The sequence below is a fragment of the Mustelus asterias genome, chromosome 9, assembly GCF_964213995.1.
Source record: "Mustelus asterias chromosome 9, sMusAst1.hap1.1, whole genome shotgun sequence".
In the NCBI taxonomy this organism is placed as follows: domain Eukaryota; kingdom Metazoa; phylum Chordata; class Chondrichthyes; order Carcharhiniformes; family Triakidae; genus Mustelus; species Mustelus asterias.
In genome coordinates, this window is record NC_135809.1 from 59,632,431 (window position 1) to 59,657,054 (window position 24,624).

Below are 24,624 nucleotides of genomic sequence, written 5' to 3' on the forward strand. Positions count from 1 at the left end.
CTCTCTGGAGTGGAGGAGGATGAGAGGCGACTTAATAGAGGTTTATAAGATGATGAGGGGGATAGATAGAGTGGACGTTCAGAGACTATTTCCTCGGGTGAATGTAGCTGTTATTAGGGGGCATAACTATAAGATTCATGGTGGGAGATATGGGAGGGATGTCCGAGGTGGGTTCTTTACTCAGAGAGTGGTTGGGGTGTGGAATGGACTGCCTGCTGTGAAATTGGAGTCGGACACTTTAGGAACTTTCAAGCGGTTATTGGATAGGCACATGGAGCACACCAGGATGATGGGAGTGGGATAGCTTGATCTTGGTTTCGGACAAAGCTCGGCACAACATCGAGGGCTGAAGGGCCTGTACTGTGCTGTACTGTTCTATGTTCTATGTTCTATGTTCTATTCCCTCCGGCACAAGGGCGAGATTAAATTTTACTGAAGTGACCAGATAATCCTTTGCAATAATTTTATTTGGGTAAGAGTCAGACGGTCAGGTGAGAGTTTTTATAAAATAGCTCTGTCTTCGGATCAATATTGTGTCAAGCCTCCATATGCAATACATAGAGGTAGGTGGTGTGCTAATGTGGACAGGATTCAGCACCTTTTGCATTTCAGATGTTGTCGCGAGATGGCTTTGCGTACTGACAGGATTCCTATTTGGAAAGGGTCTATCTTGCCCAGAACAGCTCTATGACCCACAGTTCAAAAAGGTTCCAAGTTCCTTTCTGAAATCAGGAATCACGGACAGTGCAGTACAAAGCAACTAAAATGATAGAAAGCTCAAAGGATTCGTTTATGAGGACAGATTACCTAGATTAGACCTGTATTCCCCTAGGTATAGAAAATTAATGGGTGATCTAATTAAACTGTTTAAATTTGATTAAAGGAGTTGATAGAGTAGATAGAAAGGAACTACATATTCTGAGGAGAGATTATAGAACACCACAACCTGGGCTTAACCTTCAAATCAGAGCAAATGCTTTCAGGGTGATGGCAGGAGGACACACTCCCCCACACAAAAGGTAATGCAAATCTGGAACTCTCTCGCCAAAAAAAAGCTGTTGAAGGGGGAGAGCAATCAACTTTGACAAAGATTTTCTATCAAGAGGGTCATGAAAACAAGGAGGATAAATGGAGTTAAGATCAGCCTTAATCTAAGAGTGAACAATGGAACAGACACAAAAAAACTGGATGCCCCACTCTTATTCCTGTAATCAGCTAGGGCTAATGCTTGGAGAAACCCCCACCCAAATGATCCCACTGCCCTGCATTTTCAGGCGGTTGTGAAGAGATAGGATTGCCAACTGTGGTTAAATGCATTCCTGGAGTTCTAATCACATGACATACCCTCCATGTTCCAACCATTGGTCGACCAACACGTCCATGCTGGTGACACACTGCCTTCCTACACCAATTAGAAAGCAAAAGGACTCATTATCCCACCACCCCCCCCCCCCCTCCTCCGCCCCTCAACCATTTCAATATTTTTATATCTAGTAAAGAGAAACATTCAAAGATGTTTTTTTTTTAAACTTTACTTTAGTGTCCCTATCATTGTTCTCCAGGGTCGCACACAGCAGAGTCCTGGAGACTGATAACCAATTCCTGTAGGCTCCAGGTCAATCCTGGAGGGGCAGGGGTGGGGGAAGATTCTGAGCTTCCTCCTTCCAATATTTATGCAGTGAAGCTCAATTCTATGGGTATCAGGTGGTGATCTTGATATTCTCATACACTTGAAAGAGCTGGGTCTACTTATTAAGACTTGGAGGGATCTATAAAATAATGCGCCATTGACATATTATTTCAAATTGGCAAATTGGTCAGGAGCAGGGGAGTTCAATATTTGGAACAGGATAGTTGTTAGTTGAAGAGTTTGTCATCTCCCAAAGAGTAGTGGTGTGCTGGATTGTATTGCCAGCTTGTGTGGTGGACTGCAGACTCTGCATTGACTTATAGAACAATACAGCACAGAAGGAGTCTATTCAACCCATCATGTCTGCATTAGCGCTTTGAAATACTGGCCATTTAGTTCCACTGCCCCCGTCCTTTCTTCAGAGCCCTGAACATCTTCCCCATCAAATTTTTATCATAGACGGTTGGTTTAGCTCAGCTGGCTGAATGGCTGGTTCGTGATGCAGAATGACGCCAACAGCATGGGTTCAAGTCCGTACCAGCTGAGATCATTCATGAAGGCTCCACCTTCTCAAACTTGCCCCTCGCCTGAGGTGTGGTGATCCTCAGGATAAATCACCACCAGTCAGCTCTCCCCCCACTCAAAGGGGAGAGCAGCCAATGGTCATCTGGGACTATGTCGACATTTCATTTCCAAACACCCTTCTGAAGGTTATTAACAAATCAGCCTCCTATTTTATATCAGTTTCACAATTAATTAGTGTAGGAAAACATAAGTACCACTTTCAGGCGTTTGAATTGTGGGGGAGAATCTGGAGCATCCAGCAAAATCTTCCACTGTGGAAGCTGAGTGTAGCGTCAAGGGAACTGACAGATTCTTAGACAAGCTGTCACTCCAAGGTTCCCAATGTCTGTTCGGTCAGATATTAAAAGATCCCATGAGATGATCTGGAGAGAAGCAAAGACCCAGCTCAATAATGCTCCCTCACCAATACTGTCAGTAAGCCCTTCGCTGGTTGCCGTTGATGGGGTGATACTGACTCAGAACAACTCCATGAGTACCACACTTCATAGTTTAGTACATGTGAAACACCTGAACAGACACAATAGGGGCTACTTCGTACAAGTCTCTCTTCAATCTAAAACTTCAATTTTGCTGTTAATTGAATCTTAAGATTCAAGTAGATGAGAATTTATCCGCCTTCAATAAAAACTTCCATCTTACTCTCATTCATCCACTGTACCTTTTGTCAATCCCGCCCCTCCTCATCACCCAATCCTCACCCCAACCCTTCCCCTTTTCTCCTATCTCCCACAATTGATCCTCTCCCCGTCCCTCAATTCGCTCGGAAGGCCGGATTCTCCGAGCCCCCTGCAGCGTGTTTCACAGCAGCGCAGATGGCCCGCCACTGGCCGGTGTTGACACCTAGTCCTGCGGACGATCCCGAAGCTCGAGATGAATGGCCAGAAAACTCCACCCAATATCTCCCTTCCAGTCCTTTTTTTTCCCCCTTCAATCTATCCTCCTCCTTTACCCTGTATCCCTCAATTTTACTTCTCCTTCAGTCTCTCCTCTCCCTCGCTCTCTCAATTGTCTCCCCGTTCCTCCTATTCCTCAATCCCTCCTTTCTCTTAACCATTTATCCTTCCTCTCACAAAAAAGCTCATCTAATTTCTCCCATCTGCATTGTACACAATGCACCCATAACACAATGTCAAACTCGATATGAACTGGGTGAAAACCTCTCACTTGATGACCCTTTTCAATCCTACATCCTCCATTCCCTGATACTTGAACCCTTCACAAGAGCAAATAAATGATTTGTGTTAATGTGGCTGATTTTTTATAAGTTTTCAATATTCTCCCATATGACCTTAAGTAATAGAAACAAGAGTAAGCCATTTGGCCCCTCGAGCCTATTCCGCCATTCAAGGGATCATGGCTGATCCAACATTCCTCACGTCCACTTTCTTGCCCTTTCCCCATAATTCTCGATTCCCTTACTGAGCAGAAATCTATCTACCTCAGCGTTAAAGATAGAAAAGGATTCTGCCCCCACAGCTCTCTGTGGAAAGTTCCAAAGACTTACAACCCTCAAGAGAAGAAATTCCTCCTCATCTCAGTCTTAAATTGGTGCCCTTTATTCTGAGACTATGTCTTCTGGTTCTGGATTCTCCAATGGAGGGGAAACATCCTCTCAGCATTTACCCTGTCAAGCCCCTTAACAATCCTTGAAGTCTCACCTTTTCCAAAAGAAAACAATGTTTACCTCTTTTGATGCTGTTTGAAGCTCAACTGTGTGTGCAAGTTGGGTACTGTGTACCCGTAACAGAAGAGCAAATGTCAAGGGAAGAGAAGTTGGTGGGGGACATTGGTGAGCACAATCCCTATTATCTCAGTGACTGAGTCTGAGATCATGTACCAACCCATTCAAGAACAGCTCCTTCCCTCTGCTGTCAGACTTTTGAATGGACCTACCTCACATTAAGTTGATCTTTCTCTACACTCTAGCTATGACTGTAATACTACATTCTGCATCTCTCGTTTCCTTCTCTATGAACAGTATGTTTTGTCTCTATAACGCACAAGAAACAATACTTTTCACTGTATGTTAATACATGTGACAATAATAAATCAAACCAAATCAAAGCTCTCAGGCAAATGCTGCAACCATGATCCAAAATCCGTCAGTTTTTTGAGCAAACGCGTTTGACGGCTTTTGTTTTCCAAAAACGCAAGCTCAGGATTCCACATCAAAACCAGATTTTACGCTGGTTCAATTCTTTTGCTGTTATTCCCACTGGGGTAACAGGAAGCCCAATTCACACAGCCAGTTCACTCCCAATTTGCTTTTAGCCCCAAATCTTAAATCCCCCAAGCTGAAGACGAGCATTATTAAAGATATTGATGTCTGTTGCCCTCAAAAATTGCAAGGTGGCAGTTCAAAGAGATTAGCTTCTGAAATGCAGCTGAAATCATCTGGGTTGAGCCCACTATGCTCACTCCCTTTGACATCAACTAAGCCGACAGAAAAAAAATGTTTTCCCTTCAATACTCTCCTGATATTGTGTCTTGAACTCTGCCTGGCGGAGATCTCTCTTACTTTCTCCAGCTGACAACTCCCTATTTCACAGCTCAGGAGATATGGCAGATTGATGTTTGAGGAGGAGTGTGTGGTGATGGTGGTGGTTGAGAGGGAGGGAGGATAGCCTTGTGCATTATGTTGTTGTTATTGTGCTTACCCAGGAACACAGAGGAGACATCAAAGCTTTAAAGACTTATGGCACAGGCTGTACTTTTTGCAATGCTTTGCATTCTAAATGTCCACAAGTGCAACGGCACATTCATCTTCTTTTGTTTTATAAAGATCCCGCAAATACCCTTGAGGCCACTTATCAATGAGCTAGCACTAGTTGATTTCTTCCCATTTTGACTTTTTAGTGCCAAGTGCAGGACCATTTCCATATTATACCAAAGAGAGGATTCTCAACAAACTGACCGATTTTTAGACAGGCTGTGTGATGTCCAGGCACACCAGCTCAGCTTTCACAAGACCCACTGCTTTCATCTCTCGGCTGTCATTCATTGCTGGAAAGGCCACTTAAATACCACTGGGAACTAAATGGGTGTTAACCAGTTAGTGGCGGCACTGAAATAGTTTGTCGCTCGACAACTATTGCTGAACAATGCTGGGAATGGGAGCCTGGCTCAGTTGGTGAAATTCACATATTCAAGCCCCACTCCGTGAGTACACAATGCCGGCCGACATCTCAATGCAGCAGAACAGAATGTGGGGCTGCCTCAGACAGAGGCGCAGTTTAACTGATCAGGTGGATGCTAAAAACAGGGAGGACATCCAGGCCAAACACTTCGCCTTCAGCCAATGCCATTGAAACAGATCAACTATTATTTGCCGGACATTTGTGGGATCTTACTACCCAAATCTTGGCTGTTTCCATGGCAGCAAATTTGAAAGTGCCCAGTCTGACTCCAGGCCCACAGCAATGTGGTTGACGCTCAAATGCCCTCTGGAACGGAGAGCAGTTACAGATGGGCAATAAATGCCGGCCCAGCCAGCAATGCCCACATCCTGTAAAATGAATAAAAAACAAAGGGTGCCACTTGGTCCATCATATCTGTGCTGGCCAAATGCTTCGAGATGCTCCGAGGACATGATTAGGTGCAATAAGAATTGCAAGTTCTGCCTTTTTATGAACATTCTGAATAAAACATCATTGAAACATTTTCCCTCATTCCACTCTGTCACTGCAGTGATGTTACTTCATGAACAAATGAGAGTAATTGAGCTACCATTACAAACCAACATCAACATCAAGCTGATATTCCTCACACTATCATTGCCAACATGTGAAGTACTGATTCATTGTTAAACTCAGTATTTTTGAAGTAAAAATTTCCCAGTTTGGTTTTGACAGTTTTTTTTTAAAATGTCGCTGTGGTATTTAAATCCCTTGACATTCCAAATAAAAAGTGTTTGACAGATCACTAAAAGGCTTAGGTAAAAAAAAAAGCAACAGGCAGCTGTGCACCTTCTGGTGTTAACCCCTCTCTGGCTGCACAGTCTCTTCTGAACACTGCAAACCAGCATGGACATGCAGAGCCAGTGTGTGTCACAAATTTTCCCTGCCACTTATCAGCCCTCACCAAAACGTTGTCCAGGTCTTGTTGCATATGGACAGGTATCTGAGGAGTCACGAATGTTATGGACATTGTGCAATTATCAGCAAATATCCCCAGTTCTGACCTGGCGATGGAAGGAAGGTCACTGATGAAGCAGCTAAAGGTGGTTGGGCATGGAACGGTGGCACAGTGGTTAGCACTACTGCCTCACAACGCCAGGGACCCGGTTTTGATTCCCGGCTTGGGTCACTCTCTGCATGGAGTTTGCACATTCTTCCCGTGTCTGCGTGGGTTTCCTCCCACAGTACAAGGATGTGCGAGTTAGGTTGATTGCCCATGCTAAATTTACTCTAGTTTCAGGGGGATTAGCAGGGTAAATGCGTGGGGTTATGGGGATAGGGTGGGATTGATGTCAGTGCAGGCTCGATGGGTCGAATGGCCTCCTTCAGTATTGTAGGTATTCTATGATTCTATGAACACTACCCTGAGGAGCTCCTGTAGGGATGCCCGGAGCCGAGATGATTGACCTCCAACCACCACAACCATCTTCCTTTGTGCCAGGTATGACTCCAACCACCATCACCTCAAGGGCAATTAAGAATAGGCAATAGGTGCCGGCCTAGCCAGCGATGCCCACATCCTGTGAAATAATTTTTTTTAAAATCTACAGTTTTGAGAAGTTTTTAGCAAAGGCAGCAGATTAACTGTTGGATTAGGAGGGGGGGGGGGGGGGGGGGGTCTTTGGTCAATTTGATCTCTCAAATTCAGATCATCGTCAACAGAAAATTGGTTCCAATGGAAAGGGCTTAAGTGATGACAGATCATTTCTTCAAACTACCACCCCCATCCGATTACCTAACTCTAAATCACTGCTACCCAAACTATTTTCCAACGTGACACCATTTTAACATTTGAAAGTTAACGTGACTCATCGAGATCTAAACAGTTTCCCTTCACTGTTGTTTGAGAGGGGTACAGCTGTAAGTTTATTTGCCTCCGTCTCCCCGGGCGGCACAGTGGTTAGCAGTGCTGACTCACAGCGGCGGGGGCCTGGGTTCAATTCCCGACTTGGGTCACTGTCTGTGTGGAGTTTGTACATTCTCCCCGTGTCTGCGTGGGTTTCCTCTGGGTGTACCGGTTTCTTCCCACAGTCTAAAGATGCAGGTTAGGTTGATTGGCCATGGTAAATTGCCCCTTAGTGTCATGGGAGCTAGCAGGGTAAATACATGGGGCTATGGGCTGTGTGGGATTGTGATTGGTGCAGACCCGATGGACTGAATGGCCTCCTTCTATACTGTAGGGATTCTATGACATGAGGATGCCAGTGGCGGGTTTCCCCTCCCCCCCCCCCCCGATTCCCACTGACCCCAGTTTTTCTAGGACTGCCTGATGCCACACTCAGTCAAACTCTGCATAATGTCAAGGACTGTTACTCTTGCCTTACCTCTTGAGTTCAGCACTTTTGTCCATGTTTGAATCAAGGCTGTAGTGTTTTCAGGAGCTGAGTGGCCCGGGCAGAACTCAAACTGACCTCAGTGAGCAGGTTATTGCTGAGTAAGTGTTACTTAACAGCACTGTCAACGACCTCTTCCATGACTTTGCCAATGATCAACAGTAGACTGATGGGGCAGTAATTTTGCTCAATTGGAATTGTCCTGCTGTGTGTACAGGACATACCTGTGCAATTTTCCACATCGCCAGGTGCATGCCATTGCTGTGACTGTACTGGAAGAGCTTGGCAGGGGCATGGCAACTTCTGGAGCACAAGTTTTCAATACTATTGCCAGAATATTGTCAGGGCCTATAGCCTTTGCAGTATCCAGTGCCTTCAGCCATTTCTTGATATCATGTGGAGTGAATCGAATTGGCTGAAGACTGGCATCTGTGGAAGTAGGGACCTCTGGAGGAGACGGAGATGGATCATCCACTCAGCACTTCTGACTGAAGATTGTTGCAAATTCTTCAACCTTATCTTTTGCACTAATGTGCTGGTCTCCTCCATCATTGAGGATGAAGATGTTTGTGGAGCCTCCTCCTCCAGTGAGTTGTTTAATTGTCCACCACCATTCGCAGCTGGATGTGGCAGGACTGCAGAGCTTAGATCTGACCCGTTGGTTGTGGAATTATTTCGCTCTGTCTATCACATGCTGCTTCTGTAATTCTGTACTGAGTCATTTTATAAGCTTTCTCTCCTACAATTTGCTTGTGAAATTCTTCTTCTCAACTCAGCCAAATCAGATTTCGAGCTACTGGCTTTCAGAGATTGTGAAGGGGCGGCATGGTGACACAGTGGTTAGCACCTCTGCCTCACAGCACTTGGGACCTGGGTTTGATTCCCGTTTTGGGTCACTGTCTATGCGGAGTTTGCACGTTCTCCCCATGTCTGCGTGGGTTTCCTCCGGGTGCCCCGATTTCCCCCCCACAGTCTGAAAGTCGTGCTGGTTAGGGTGCATTGACCTGAACAGGCACCGGAATGTGGCGACTCGGGGAATTTCACAGTAGCTTCATTGCAATGTTAATGTAAGCCTTACTTGTGACTAATAAACAAACTTTTTTGCAATGACCACACCCAGCCAGAACCCACCTCTTACTTCAATATCTCGTCACATGGTGTTGGAGAACTTTTCTTCTCTCATGTAGAAGAGCTTAAAAGTGAAAGATTTCCAACAAGATGCGAAAGGGAAGATGCTGAATCATTTAGCAGGGGAGCTCCTACAATATAAAATATTTGGCCACATTTCATTTTTTTATGCAGGTTTGTAAACAATTCTATAAATCATGGTGAAGTGCGACATTTGAGTAAATCAAGATGATATCACCAAGGCCTTCTTGCCGTTTCCAACAGGGACAGCGCTGCCAAATATTCAAAAATTGTGCCTGCAAATAATTACAGCCATAGTATCCCCCACAGTCCACTGACTCAAAATTACATCTCAAAGACCAGAAGGCCTCAAGTCGATGAGTGTTTGTGAGCTGATCTCAGCCAAGCAAGAATTAGAGATAAAAAAGACCTCACCTCAATGGCCTTTGGTTAGGGATGAGGGAATATAACTGCTCCAGGGTCCCTGTTCCTATTTGTAAACCAGTGATCCCTGACAGAAAGCTTTGCTGTGCGTCAGCCATGGCAGCACTGATGCCAGTGAGTTAGAGGGTTCAAGTCCCACCTGCAGGTTTGAAGAATAAAAGCAAGGCTGACATTTGGTGCAGTACTGAGAGAGAACTGCACTGTCAGAGACGCCATCTTCCTGATGAGATGTTACAGGGAGGCCTCGCCTGCCCCCAGCCAGTGAACAGAAACAATCTCAAATGATTATTTGAATGAAGACAGTGTAATTCTCCCCAGTGTCCAGGCCAACCGTTATCTTTCAATCATTCCCCTAACCAGAAATAAAACTGGCCAGCTATCCCATTTCTGTCTGTGGGCCCTTGCTGTGCACCAAGTGGCTGCCGCATTTCGTTTCATCAACAACTTTCATTTATATAGCACCTTTAATGTGATAAAAAGCTAGCTCATAACAAAGACAGACAGTAAGAGTTTCTATAGATCTTCAAATAAGAAGAGTTAACAAAGTGAGCACTGGTCCTATAGAAAGTGCATTTGGGAATTGATAATGGGAAGTAGGGAGATGGTGGATGAATAAAACTGGTATTTTGCATTTGTCTAACTGTGGAGGACACAAGTAGCTTCCCAGAAATAACTAAGTCAGGAAATGGGAGTGAGGAAGGAACTCGGGAAAATTACAATCACCAGGGAAGTGGTATTAAACAAATTGTCAAGTCTATGGGCTGACAAATTCCCAGTCCTGATGAACCGCATCCTAAGGTCTTGAAAGAAGTGGCTAATTAGATAGTTAATGCATTGGTTTTAGTTTTCTAAAATTCCCTCAATTCAGGGAAAGTTCTATCAGACTGGAAAATACCAAATGTAACTCCTTTGTTCAAAAAGGGAGACAGAAGGCAGGAAATTAAACGTCAGTTAGCCTAAAATCTATCAAAAGAAAAATGTTTGAAGCCAGGATGTTATAGCAGGACACTTAGGAAAATTCAAGATTTTCAAGCACAGTCAACGTGGTTTTGTCAAAAGGAAATCATGTTTGATCAATTTATTGGAGGAGTCACATGCTGTAAAGGGAAACTGTTAGATGTACTGTACTTAGATTTCTAGAAAGCATTTGATAAAGTGCCACATCAAAAGGTTATTACAGGAAATAAAAGCTCATGTTATAAGGGGTAACATATTGGCATTGATAGAAGACAGCTGGCTAACAGGAAGCAGAGAGTAGGCATAAATGGGTCTTTTTCTGGTTGACAGGGTGTGATGGGTGGTGTGCCACAGTTATCAGTGCTGGGGCCTCAACCTTTTATAATTTATATAAATGACTTGGATGAGGGACTGAAGGGCTGATTGCTAAATTTGATGACAAAGATGTGTAAGAGAGTAAATTGTGAAGAGGCCGCGAAGATAGATAGGTTAAGTGAGTCAGCAAAACTCTGGCAAAGAGAGTATAATGTGGGCAAATACAAAATTATCCACTTTGGCTGGAAGAATAAAAAAGCTCATTATCTTAATGGTGAGAAATTGCAGAGCTCCAAGATTCAGAGGGAACTGGGTGTCCTTGTCCAGGGTGGCACTGCTGCATTCACAGCGCCAGGGACCTGGGTTCAATTTCAGCCTTGGGTCACTGTCTGTGTGGAGTTTGCACATTCTCCCCGTGTCTGCGTGGGTTTCCTCCGGGTGCGCCGGTTTCCTCCCACAGTCCAAAGATGTGGGGGTTAGGTGGATTGGCCATGCTAAATTGCCCTTGTCAGGGGAACAAGTAGGGTAAATACGGGAGTTGCAGAGATACGGCTGGGGGCGGGGATTGTCATCAGTACTGGCTCGATGGACCGAACGGCCTCCTTCTGTACTATAGGGATCCTATGATTCTATAAATCTCAAAATACTAGCAAGTAATTAGGAAAACTAATAGAACGTTATTGTTTATTGTGAGGAGAGTTGATTACAAAAGTAGGCAGGTTATGCTACAGTTGTACATGGCATTCGTGAGACCACATTTGGAGTATAGTGTACAGTATTGGTCTCCTTATTTAAATAAGATATAAATGCGTCAGAAACAGTTCAGAGAAGGCTTACTGGACTGATACCAGCAATGGGCGAGTTGTCTTATGAGAAAAGGTTGGAGGTGTTAGAATTGTGTCCAGTAGAATTTAGAAGAGTAAGAGGCAACTTGATCAAAACCTTTTAAGATTCTGAAGGGTATTGATAGGGTGGATGTGGAGAGGATGTTTGCTCTTATGGGAGAATCTAGAACTAGGGGTCACTGTTTAAAAATAAGGGGTTGCTCATTTAACAGAGAGATGAGGAGAAATGTTTTCTCTCGGAGGGTCGTGAGTCTCTGGAACTCTCTTCCTGAATAGGCAGAGGAAGCAGAGTCTTTGAATACCGTTAAGGCAGAGCTAGACAGATTTTTGATTAACAAGGGGTGAAAGGCTATTGGGGGTAGGCAAGAACGTAGGGTGCAGGTTCCAATCAGATCAGTCATGATCTTATTGAATGGTGGACCAGTCTCGAGGGTCCAAGTGGTCTAATCCTGCTCCTAATTCGTATGTTCAAATAAAACATCACAAAGTCCTTCATCTAAACATTATTTTTTATAAAATGACAGTCACATAAGGAGAAATTATGGCAGATGATCAAACACAATGAAAAATATAGGTTTTAGGTAAGGTAGTAAAGAGAAAGGCGGAGAGATGTAGGGGTTTGAATTCCAGAGCTAGGGTCCTAGCCAAGTGAAACCATGGTCATGCAGTGATTAAAATCAGGTACGCACAGAGTTCAAAATTAGAGGGAGTTCTGATATCATGGAGGTTTGTGGAGCTGGAGGGCATTCAGAAGATAGGTAGGAGCAAGGTCATGAAGGGATTTGAAAACAAGGATGACAATTTAAACTGGGGAGATGGTGGTGTAGCGGTACTGTCACTGGATCAGTAATCTAGAGGCCAAGCACATGGGTTCAAATCCACAACAGCTGGTGTAATTTAAATTGAATTGGTAAAATCTAGAATTGAACATTAGTCTCAGTAATGGGGACAACTGATTGTTGCAAAAACTCATCTGGTTCACCAATGTCCTTTCGGGAAGGAAATCTGTTGTTCTTAGAAACCCTACAGTGCAGAAGGAGGCCATTCGGCCCATCGAGTCTGCACCGACCACAATCCCACCCAGGCCCTACCCCCACATATTTACCCGCTAACCTACGCATCTCAGAACTCTAAGGGGCAATTTTTAACCTGGCCAATCAACCTAACCCGCACATCTTTGGACTGTGGGAGGAAACCGGAGCACCCGGAGGAAACCCACGCAGACACGAGGAGAATGTGCAAACTCCACACAGACAATGACCCGAGCCGGGAATCGAACCCGGGACCCTGGAGCTGTGAAGCAGCAGTGCTAACCACTGTGCTACCGTGCCGCCGGCCCTCCAGCTCCAGTTCTTACCCAGTCTGGCCCACATTTGACTCCCGACTCAGCAACGCCCTCGGAAATGGCCCAGTAAATCACTCAATTCAAGGCTGTTGAGGGATGAACAACCAAGGCTGGCCTTGCCCACAGCCCATGAAAAAATAACTTAAAAAACAAAGCAACGAGGCTTTGCTCAACAGGAAACCAGAGATCAGCGGATATAGGGGTGAATATAATGACATTTGGTGCAACTTAGGACACAGGAAGCAGAGTTTTGGATAATCTCAGGATTGTAGACTGAGGAAGACCAGCCAGGAATGCCCAGGAATACTCACGTCCCGAGGAAACACAGATAAGGACAAGGGTTTCAGCAACAGATGAGCTGAAGGAAGAATGGAGAAGGATAAAGTCATCATGAGGCAACATGATGAGAAATAGGAACATGGGAGGCCAAGAATAGATGCCTGGGGAAACATCAATAGGTGGGGGCATGGGAAGAGAAGCCATTGCAAGTAATGCTCCACATACAATTAGATAGATAAGATCGGAACCTTGTGAGAGCAGTCGCAGCCATCTGATAACAGTGCAGAGGAACCAGTGTTCAATTTTACCAATTTAATTTAAATTCCACCAGCTGCCATGGTAGGATATGAACCCGCAAGTTTGGCCTCTGGAGTACTGGTCCAGTGTTACTGGACTGTTACTACACCACCATCTTCCCATTTTAAAATTCGCATCCTTGTTTTCAAATCCCTCCATGGCCTCGCTCCTCCCTAAAATGTCCTCCACTGTGGTCACACTCGAGATTCATGAGGAATACACACTGGGAACATACATGAAGAGTGACGGTGTGGCTGTGCTTCTGTGATAGCTAACAGCGTGGAGGCAGGAAAGGGGGAATAACTGGAAGATGTGGTGCTTAGTGACAATGATGAAAAGCGAGATATTGGCAGATTCTGCTGCAATGTGCTATGGTGCGGCACATTTCCCTGCATGTGCTAAAAGCCTGAAAAATAAATAATTCAAAAGTCCCTTGATGAGGACAGCACAGTGTGTTATCTAAATGGCCAATCCAAACTTCGAGCATCTCACAGGCTTCCTCATACTCACCAATCCCCTTCAAGCATCTTGCTCTCAACAGCTTTTTTAAAAAATAAAGTCAATCCGAACAGTTACTCTCAGAGCAAACTTCCCATCAACATAGGACCAGGAGGCCATTTGGTCCCTCGAGTATGTCCTATTCCTCAATTAAATCATGGCTGTGTTAATAGTATATCAATTTTGTTTCATTAAATGCAGTTGGAAGACATTAATTTGAGTTTCACTTGAACAGATATAAAGAAACATTCACTCTGTAATGTCCTAACTATGTCAGGGGTTGTGGGTTTTTACACAATGAGACATGGTTTGCTCTTAAAGCAACCCATCATTCTTAAATATATAACACACAAACTAGGGAGTAGTTGAATTAGGAGGTGTATGCTTGTAATGGTTCAGTCTGTAAATAAATATAAGACTACGCAAAGACTGGCTCCACTGGCTATCTTTATTATAGCTGATCTTAACTTCATGAACATAAGTTCTGCAGAACGAAAGTATCTACGCTAGCAAATAAAAATCTCTCAATCTCAGGCTTCAAAGCTCCAAATGAGCCCCAGCATCCACAGCCATATGGGACAGAGTTCCAGCTTTTCTGCTACACTTCTTCATGTGGAAAATGTGGTCCCTGATTTCCCTCCTGAATGACCTGACTCCAATGTTTAAGATCATGAGATTCTCTATATTCCTTACGGAGAGACACTGTTAAATGTCAATCAGATAGTTGTGAATATTAAACCAGAAGATGAGTGAGACACTCCAGGCAAGTTGGTGACTAACAGGGGAACTAGGGAATAACTTATACCAATTCCACAGGTCAAAAAAAACAATGATCGTTCCAACTGGGAGACAAGCCACAAATGAGAGCACCAAGGGGGAATAGAGAGTCATAAATTAAATTAGATACTTCATTATAAAGAAACAGTCCGAATAAATGTTTAAGTCACATTCACCGTGGACGGCATCAATGGTGAGTAATAGCAACAGGGAGGAGGGGAAATCATTGCTTTTAGCTGTCTTGTGTTCGGGAGATAATTTCTCGTGATCATTATTTCTTTCAGAAACTCAAACAGTTAAATAGAAATACTCCCACCATCACACAAGGACCAGAGGAAATAAGAACATAAGAACATAAATCCTTCCTATTCTCTCACCCTGGACAAATTAAATAATTCTGGCCTCCAGAAGAATAATCATTGGATTGTCTGTCGCCTAAGACTGGCCATGCCACTCATGGATGTTTACTGACTCGTGATTAAAATAAACTTTCACTGCATTACAATTTGATCTGTGGTTTACATTGTAGACATTTTTAGCCAGCAACATGACACTGAGCAACTGTAGGTACCCATAGTGCAGAAGGATGCCATTCGCCCCATCATGTCTGCACTGACTCTCCAAAAAAAAACATCTTACCCAGGCCCTTCCCTCTGCCCTATCCCCATACTCCCGTACATTTACCATGGCTAATCGACCTAACCCACACATTTTTGGACACTAAGCGGCAATTTAGCATGCCTAATCCACATTGGAGTGCGGGAGGAAGCCAGAGCACCCAGAGGAAACCCACCCAGACACAGGAGAATGTGCAAACTCTACACAGTCACTTCCCCCCGCCATGTACAAGAGAATTGTACACTTCCATCACCAGCTACCCTTGCTGTTTTTGCAAAGTGGCTTGGAATGCTTTTTTCTACATTGCGGGTGCTACCTAAATGCCGATGTGTTTTTGAAGGAATTTTACAAGCATACAGCAAATGGGTCCAGTGAAGGTTAAATCCAAAGGGCTTTTTATCTGTGATAATTTTTTAATCTTGTAATCTCTATTGTTAAAGCAACATATGTGACTGTGTACTGAAGTACAATGATACAGGACTAGTGTTCCTGGAATAATAATCCAGACAAAGTCAGCTCAAATGACACCAGGGCAATTTTAAGAACTTCAACTTAATTTAAACAAAGCTCTAAAATAAAAAGCTGATATCACTAAAAGTGACCATGAATCTTCTGGGTTGCCCAATATCTTTATCACCAGTGTCAAAGAGAATGAAAATTATACACAATTTTTTTACATGCCTCTATGATTTTCCCCAGGGTTTCCTGTAATATTCAGAAGAATAATTTTTTTATTCTGTCATGGGATGTGGGCATCGCTGGCTTGGTCAGAAATTGTTGCCCATCCTTAACTGCCCTTCAGAAGGTGGTGGTGAGCAGCTTCACGAACAGCTGCAGTCCCTGTAGGGTAGGTACACCCACAGTGCTGTTAGGGAGTTCCAGTATATTCACCCGGCAACAGTGAAGGAACAGAGATACATGTCCCAAGTCAGGACAATGGGTGACTTAGAGGGCGAACCCACCAGCCCTTGCCATGATTTTATGAGCAAAAGTAGGGAAGGGGGTAGTAAAACTGTCTTTGATGGCTGTTTACAATTTGCCTCTATCATGTATACACCCAAAGATATTGAAGTTTAAATTCCCTGTCGGACTTTATAAACAGCCTTTGTAATGGAGCGAACACATTACACATGCATAACGTACATATTTATATAAGAGAGAGAGAGAGAGAGAGAGATAGGGAGAGCGCTCAAGAGTCCTTTATTTTTGATCGAATGAACTTTAAACAGTCATTCGTGCTGGCTTTCAAATCTCATTAACCTTGAGCCTTCACGATGTACAATGTGTGGGCTGCCCACCCCCTCCCTCCCACAGTGTCGTGCTGACATCGAGCTCCAACAATACAAAACAAGCTGGGTGATTTTTAATGGCAGAAATACCTGTCTGGAAATTCCGACTGCTGAACAGTATCGCATCCTTCAACTGTCAAAGCCAAAAGGGCATTCACTTTCTGCCCAATGGGCTGCATTAGGGATAAATGATTTGCCTGCTACATGGAAACTGCATTTTAGTTTTCTTTGACTGGGAAACATGGTAATTCTATTTTTCCTTTGTGCTGAATGACACTGCGTCAAAATCTTACATTTCCAAGCCACACTCTCCTCTTACATCATTTGTCACTGACTAGTTATGAACTTAAGGTATTTTGTTCAGAAAGGGAGTTTGGCTATACTTCTGCAAATGGGCTTCAGGATCTTTTCTCCCCAATTAGGGATTCCATATGAATGCAAGGTGTTGTCAACACTCAGCGAGGACCTCATAGCTAACACTGGTTTGGTAGTATGGGATCTAAAGTCACTAAAGAGAGAGAGACCTGGTGCCAAAGCGTTTGATTTTGCACTCATTAGGAGAATGCAAGAATACAAATAGAAACATAGAATCCCCATAGTGCAGAAGATGCCATTCGGCCCATCATGGGGCAGCACGGTGGCACAGTGGTGAGCATTGCCCAGCACCAGGGACCTGGGTTCGATTCCGGCCTCGGGTCACTATCTGCGTGGAGTTTACACGTTCTCCCCGTGTCTGTGTGGGTTTCCTCCGGGTGCTCCAGTTTCCTTGCACAGTATAAAGATGTGCGGGTTAGGTGGACTGGCCATGCTAAATTGACTCTAGTGTCAGGGGATTAGAAGGATAAATAAGTGGGGTTATGGGAATAGTACCTGGGTGGGATTGTGGCTGGTGCAGACTCGATGGGCCAAATGGCCTCCTTCTGCACTGTATGGATTCTATGGGTTCTATTCTATGGATAAGTGTGCACCACTTCTCTGACAGAGTACATCACCCAGGCTCTCTTCCCCCACCCTATCCCCATAACCCCACTCATTCACCATGGCCAATCCACCTACTCTACGTATCTTTGGACTGTGGGAGGAAACCGGAATACCCAGGAGGAACCCATGCAGACACGGGGAGAAAATGCAAACTGCACACAGACAGCGACCCAAGCTGGGAATAGAACCCAGGTCCTTGACGCTGAGAGCAGCAGTGCAACCACTGTGCCCCCACAACCAATCACGGTCATTTATACTATAGGAGAAAACTGTGATTGGTCGGCAAGTCGACTGATTGGCCGAGGCTGTGCCATGGAGAAAGCAACAGGGAACTATAGGCTCTCCAGACTCCAAGGTAACTAAAAAAAGAGCAAGACTTGAACATATCTGTTTGCAGAGAACTGGTCTCTGCGCCTCAGTGTCGCTTCTATCAAGTTGGGCGGCATGGTGGCACATTGATTAAACTGCTGCTTCGCAGCTCCAGTGACCTGGGTTCAATTCCCGGCTTGAGTGACTGAGGAGTTTTCACATTCTTCCCATGTTTGTGTGGGTTTCCTCCGGGTGCTCCAGTTTCCCCCCTCAGTCCAAAGATGTGCAGGTTAGGTTGATTGGCCATGCTAAATTGACCCTTAGCGTTCCGGGATGTATAGATTAAAGAGAGTAGCAGGTAAATGTATGGGGTTACAGATTCAGGCCTGGGTGGGATTGTTGTCAGTGCAGACTTGATGGGCTGAATGGCCTCCTTCTGCACTGTAGGGATTCTACAAGTGTAAATGAGCCACATTGAGTTTGACTAATTATCTTAAATTGGTCGTTAAAGTAGCTATTAGTACACTTGAGATTGTTCAGCAAGTGCTGCCCAATCACAGGATTACATCTGACTGTAGATGTTTTGGGTTTTGCCAGTGGGGACTAGTTGAGTACAGTTTGTACTCTGTATTATGAACAGCTGAAGGAACACAGTCAGCCAATTGCTGGGACATACCTGGCATCACATTAATTCACAAGGTTGTTTAGTTGTGGTAGGCAGGACATTCTTTACGGCTGGTTTTCACGCCCATTTCAATTCTCCACGAGGATCATGAGAGGACCTCTCTTCACTTGATGGACTGATGCTAATTATCTTCTCATTAAATTCATCGTCACACAAAACCAGAGAAAATCGTTTGGCCTTCCTCCGATATCTGACGGTCAAATTCTGGTTTTGTGGGGTGAGCAACACTGGTTCAATTGGAGAAGGGACATTTCATGAGAACAAACCCTTCCAGACTGCTTTCCCAGGACATCAGCATTTGTGGCACTCTGCATGTCCCTTCCTTTCCGAGAGAGATTAATAACTGTGACTATTTGTTTCACTGGAGCATAAGTGAAGAGGGAGAGATATGGAAATGCTCAACAAACAATATTAAACTTTCAAAGGACAAGCTCAAGGAGACTGGGTCATGCTGTGTACAGGAGGTAGGTCATCTATAGGAATAATTCCAAGGTGGGAAGGTGCCAAACCAGTTCTTCAAGGTGGAAAAGTGTTAACGTTCACACAGAATCACACTCAGGCTGGGATACATTCCTGACTCGGATGGAGGAGTTTATTTCTAATACAGCTTAGAGTGGGTCGAGCGACTCCTATTCTCATTTGAGCCAGAGCCCACGGACAGTGAGTCATGCACACCGTAACCTCGAAAACACACAGACACAGGCAGCAAAAGAAATTAAAAAGCTCACAATTTAAATGGAAACTAAGTGGGCCCTGTTCATTCAGGGCTGAATAGTTTTACAGTGATAAAGTTCAATCTGAGGTACACCGAAACATTCTTCCATTGTCTGGCCTCAAGGACAGGGACGACTTTCACATGCCTCTGATAAACCAATGCCTTTAAGGGAGCTCCAGCTGACAAGACAAAGCCTGCCAGTGCCCCGTACTCATAAGCAGTGTGGTCTAGGCTGATTAAATTTTACCCTGCATAGTCTGGCAGGCATTGACAAAGCAAAATACAACCCGGAGTTAGCCATTACTACAAACAAAACCAGCTCAAATGGATTGGTGCAGTCACACTGCTGACTTAATGCCATCGCCGCTTGATGTCTCGGGAGGCTGCATCTTTGAATTGGTGTTTTTCCTACATTATGCCTGCATTGAAGAGAGTTAGTGAGACACCGAGTGAAGGATAGGGAGCCAAGTGGCTCTCCAAGATGGATGGGGAACATGCTCTTCTGCCTACTTGTGAGATCACGCCAATATCCATACAGACAAGTTTTATATACTCCAGTAATCAAAAACAGTTCTCAGATGAAATTCAAACAAATTCTTATTTGTATTGACTTCCTGAATGTCACCCGTAAAAGAGACATATCACGGCTATTATCAGATGCAGTAATGCACTCATAAAAACACAGAAAGCACATCATACTTGTAAAACATCTAAATCAATCCAACTAAACAGAAAGAAGAAATCTTTCACCACAGTCTGAGGATAAATGGCTGATTATTTGAACAGAGATGAGGAGAAATGACTTCCCTCAAAGGGTTGTGAATCTTTAGAATTCTCTAACCCAGATGCTCCTTCATTGAATACATTTAAGGCTGGGATAGACAGATTTTTGGTCTATCAGGGAATTAAGGGATGCGGGGAGCAAGCGGGAAAGTGGAATTGGAGCCCAAGATCAGCCGTGGTCGTACTGAATACTGGGGCAGACATGATGGGCCAAATGGCCTACTCCTGCTCCTATTCCTTGCGTTCTCTTCTGTTTGGGCTTTTCTCTGTGAGTCACCTCACCTTGAGAGATTAGCCCAGATTCATCAGGCAATATATTTTCTTTGAAGAAATTGGCTGCAACTTTCAGTGGAGATTGTTCCTACTCTTCTGCCATGAAGTTGTATGGCACGGGAGGTGGCCATTCGATCAATTTTGTCTATGCCATGCCTTTTACAGAGCTATCCAATTAATTCCACTCCTCCTCTATATTTATTCTTTTACAGGATGTGGGCATCACTGGCTGGGCCAACATTTGTTGGCCATCCCTAATTAGCCTTGAGCTGAGTGGCTTGCTCAGCCATTTCAGAATTAATCACATTGTTATGGGTCTGAAGTCACATGTAGGCCAGGTAAGGATGACAGGTTTCCTTCCAAAAAGGACATTAGTGAACCAGATGGGTTTTTATGGCAATCAGTATTAGTTATCATGGTCACCATTACTGAGACTAGTTCTTAACTCTCAATTTTATCAACTGAATTTAAATTCCACCAGCTGCCAGGGTGGGACTCTGTCCTCATACTCCAGAAATTCATAGAGGTTTACAGCATGGAAACAAGCCCTTTGGCTCAACTTGTCCATGCCGCCCTTTTTTTTAAACCCCTAAGTTAGTTCCAATTGCCCGCATTTGGCCCATATCCCTCTATACCCATCTTACCCATGTAACTGTCTAAACGCTTCTCAAAAAATAAAATTGTACCCGCCTCTACTACTACCTCTGGCAGCTTGTTCCAGACACTCACCACCCTGTGTGTGAAAAGAAATCACCCCTCTGAACCCTTTTGTATCTCTCCCTTCTCACCTTAAACCTATACCCTCTAGTTTTAGACTCCCCTACCTTTGGGAAAAGATATTGACTATCTAGCTGACCTAAGCCCCTCATTATTTTATAGACCTCTAAGATCACCCCGAAGCCTCCTGCGCACCAGAGAAAAAAATTCCAGTCTATCCAGCCTCTCTTTATAACTCAATCCATCAAGTCCCGGTAGCATCCTAGTAAATCTTTTCTGCACTCTTTCTAGTTTAATAATATCCTTTCTATAATAGGGTGACCAGAATTGCACACAGTATTCCAAGTGTGGCCTTACCAATGTCTTGTACAATTTCAACAAGGCGTTCCAACTCCTGTATTCAATGTTCTGACCAATGAAATCAAGCATGCCGAATGCCTTCGTCACCACTCTGTCCACCTGTGACTCCACTTTCAATGAGCTATGAACCTGTACGCCTAGATCTCTTTGTTCTGTAACTCTCCCCAATGCCCTATTATTAATTGAATAAGTCCTGTCCTGGATCGATCTATCAAAATGCATCACCTCGCATTTATCTAAATTAAACTCCATCTGCCATTCATCAGCTCACTGGCCCAAATGATCAAGATCCCGTTGCAATCCTAGATAACCTTCTTCACTGTCCACTATGCTACCAATCTTGGTGTCATCTGCTAACTTACTAACCATGCCTACTAAATTCTCATCCAAATCATTAATATAAATGACAAATAACAGTGGACCCAGCACCGATCCCTGAGGCACACCACGTATTTTTCCAATTCCCTTTTGGAAAGTTATTATTGAATCTGCATTCCAAATTTTAGCACTTCACCAAATTAAAAATAATTCTCTTCTTCCCTCTTGTTTTTATGCCAATTACCTCAAATTTGTCATTTGAACACCGCTATCAATTCACTTCTTGATTCTAAGGCCAACAACTGTGAGGAGAGATTGAGTTGATTAGGATTATATTCGCTGGAGCTCAGAGAGGGAATCTTATAGAAACCTATAAAATTCTAACAGGACTAGATAGGGTCGATGGAGGAATTCACAATGGTGAGGGTGTCCTGAATCAGGGGTCACAGCCTGAGGATACAGGGTAAGCCTTTTAGGACTGAGATGAGGAGCAATTTCTTCACCCAGAGAGAGTGGTGAGCCTGTGGAATTCACTACCACAGAAAGCAATTGAGGCTAATACATTGTGGGGGGGGTGACCCATCCCGCTGCAGTGCACTAATAGCGCAGCGGGCTGGGAGACATCAGCGGAGGCCAGGTAGTGGGCTCCCTGCTGGGCGCCATGGCCTCCGTGCCTTTCCGGTGGCCGGATTTCTGCAGCCCAACCCTGCTGGAGTGCGGGGGAGCCATGGAGGCAAACGCAGGGAGGTCAAGGGTAAGGGGTTGCCTGCTGGGAATTCCAGCCTGGCCCCCGACACTGCCAAAGGGGCAAAGTGGCAATGCCCAAGGCAGCATCCTGACACTGCCCACCAGTGTCAGATGGGTGGGGCCAGAGGAGGCGGCGGGGCGATCTGGCGGCAGGACATCCCACCGCCACTGCACTCAGGATCGGTCATGATGTGGAGATGCCAGCGCTGGACTGGGGTAAACACAGTAAGAAGTCTCAACATCAGGTTAAAGTCCAACAAGTTTATTTGGTACCAAATAAACCTGTTGGACTTTAACCTGGTGTTGTGAGACTTCTTACTCAGGATCAGTGGCAGGGGGAGGGAGGCCAGCGAATAGGCCCCACACCCAGCTTTGCAGCGTGATTTCTACGAGGGCATTCTGTGATGCACAGAGTGTGGAAGACTCACTTTGAAAATCCCGCTGAATCCCGTTATTTACTCCAGTTTTTACATGAATCCAGCACTTAGTTTGTTTGGGAAGGAGTTAGATATAGTTCTTGGGGCTAAAGGGATCAAAGGATTTTGGGGGGAGTTGGGGGGTGGTGGGGGAGAGGAGAACAGGTTACTGAGTTGAATGATCGAAGAATGGCAGAGCAGGCCTGAAGGGTTGAATGCCCGTGACATTCGGCCTCTGATCTTCAGGTAAGCGTTCTCCAAGGCGGCCTTCACGACACACGACAACGCAGAGTCACTGAGCAGAGACTGATAGCCAAGTTCCGCACACACGAGGACGGCCTCAACCGGGATCTTGGGTCCATGTCACACTATCTGTAACCCTCACAACTTGCAAAATCTCACCAACTGTTCTGGCTGGAGACAATACACATCTCTTTAACCTGTGCTTAACCCTCTCTCCACTCACATTGTCTGTACCTTTAAGACTTGATTACCTGTAAAGACTCGCCTTCCAACCATTATTTTGTAAATTAATGGTGTCTTTATATGCCCTGTTTGTGAACTGAAATCCCACTCACCTGATGAAGGGGCAGCGCTCCGAAAGCTTGTGGCTTGTGCTACCAAATAAACCTGTTGGACTTTAACCTGGTGTTGTGAGACTTCTTACTGTGCTTACCCCAGTCCAACGCCGGCATCTCCACATCTCTAGTACCACCCCAGCAAATTTCTTCTGCATCCTCCCTATGGCCTCGACTGAGTCGCGTGTCCAGAAATAAATACAATACCCAATGGAATGTTATAAAACTTCACTATAATTTATTTTCTGTTACACTTGGCAAGAGGTTAGGGTTGTCAATTCTCCAGCATTAGTCTGGAGCCTCCAGGAATTGAAGATCAATCTCCAGGACACTGCTGTGTTCGACCCTGGAGAAATGCAATCGGGACATTAAAAAGCATTGGGGTCTTTTTGTCATGTTCTTTGAACATTTCTCGTTACCAGGTGCAAAAACATTGAAAAACAGGAAAGAAAGGCCGTCTGGCTGAGAGTCGAGCATCATCCAATTAGTTAACGGGTCTTTTTGCTTTCCAATCAGTGTAGGAAAGCAGTACGTCACAAGAATGGATGTGTTGCTAACAGGGAGGCAGTGGGGTAGAGGTATAATCACCAGACTAGTTTTCCAGAGATCTAGGGTAATGCTCTGGGGATCCAATTCAACAAAAATCCGGAATTAAATGTCTAATGATGACCATTGTCGTAAAAACCCACCTGGTTGACTAACGTCTTTCAGGAAAGGAAATCTGTCGTCCATATTAGATTTGATTTATTATTGTCACATGTATTAACATAGTGAAAAGTATTGTTTCTTGTGCGCTATACAGCCAATGCATACCATTCATAGAGAAGGAAACGAGAGTGCAGAATGTAGTGTTACAGTCATAGCTAGGGTGTAGAGAAAGATCAACTTAATGCCAGGTAGGTCCATTCAAAATTCTGATGGCAGCAGGGAAGAAACCGTTCTTGAGTTGGTTGATACACATCCTCAGACTTTTGTATCTTTTTCCCGACAGAAGATGACAAAAGAGAGAATGTCCAGGATCTGTGGGGTCCTTAATGAAGTTCAAAACCATTATATTTTTAGACACAATTACTGGAGCCCATATCAAGGGTAGAATAATGGCCGAGTGCCAGGAGTCAGCGCCTAGTGCACAGCCGCCGACTCTCGAACATTCACTGACACTTAACATTCACTTGAGTGTTGATTGGCAGTGAGCGGGACTTCCAGCCATCCTTGGAAGGATTGTT

The 24,624-nt window shown here is 44.5% G+C and overlaps 1 protein-coding gene across 3 annotated transcripts in view; it reads right to left on the minus strand.

The window, feature by feature from the left end:
* Positions 1-24,624, minus strand: part of LOC144498711 (xylosyl- and glucuronyltransferase LARGE1) — a 436,258-nt gene that overhangs the window by 305,117 nt on the left and 106,517 nt on the right. Inside the window, exon 2 of one of the 3 annotated variants that reach the window (XM_078220259.1) lies at positions 13,070-13,116. The exons of the other annotated variants lie outside the window; for them this stretch is intronic. The gene's annotated coding sequence lies outside the window, so the exon portion shown is untranslated. The remainder of the gene's footprint in view (positions 1-13,069; positions 13,117-24,624) is intronic. 3 annotated transcript variants of the gene reach the window in all.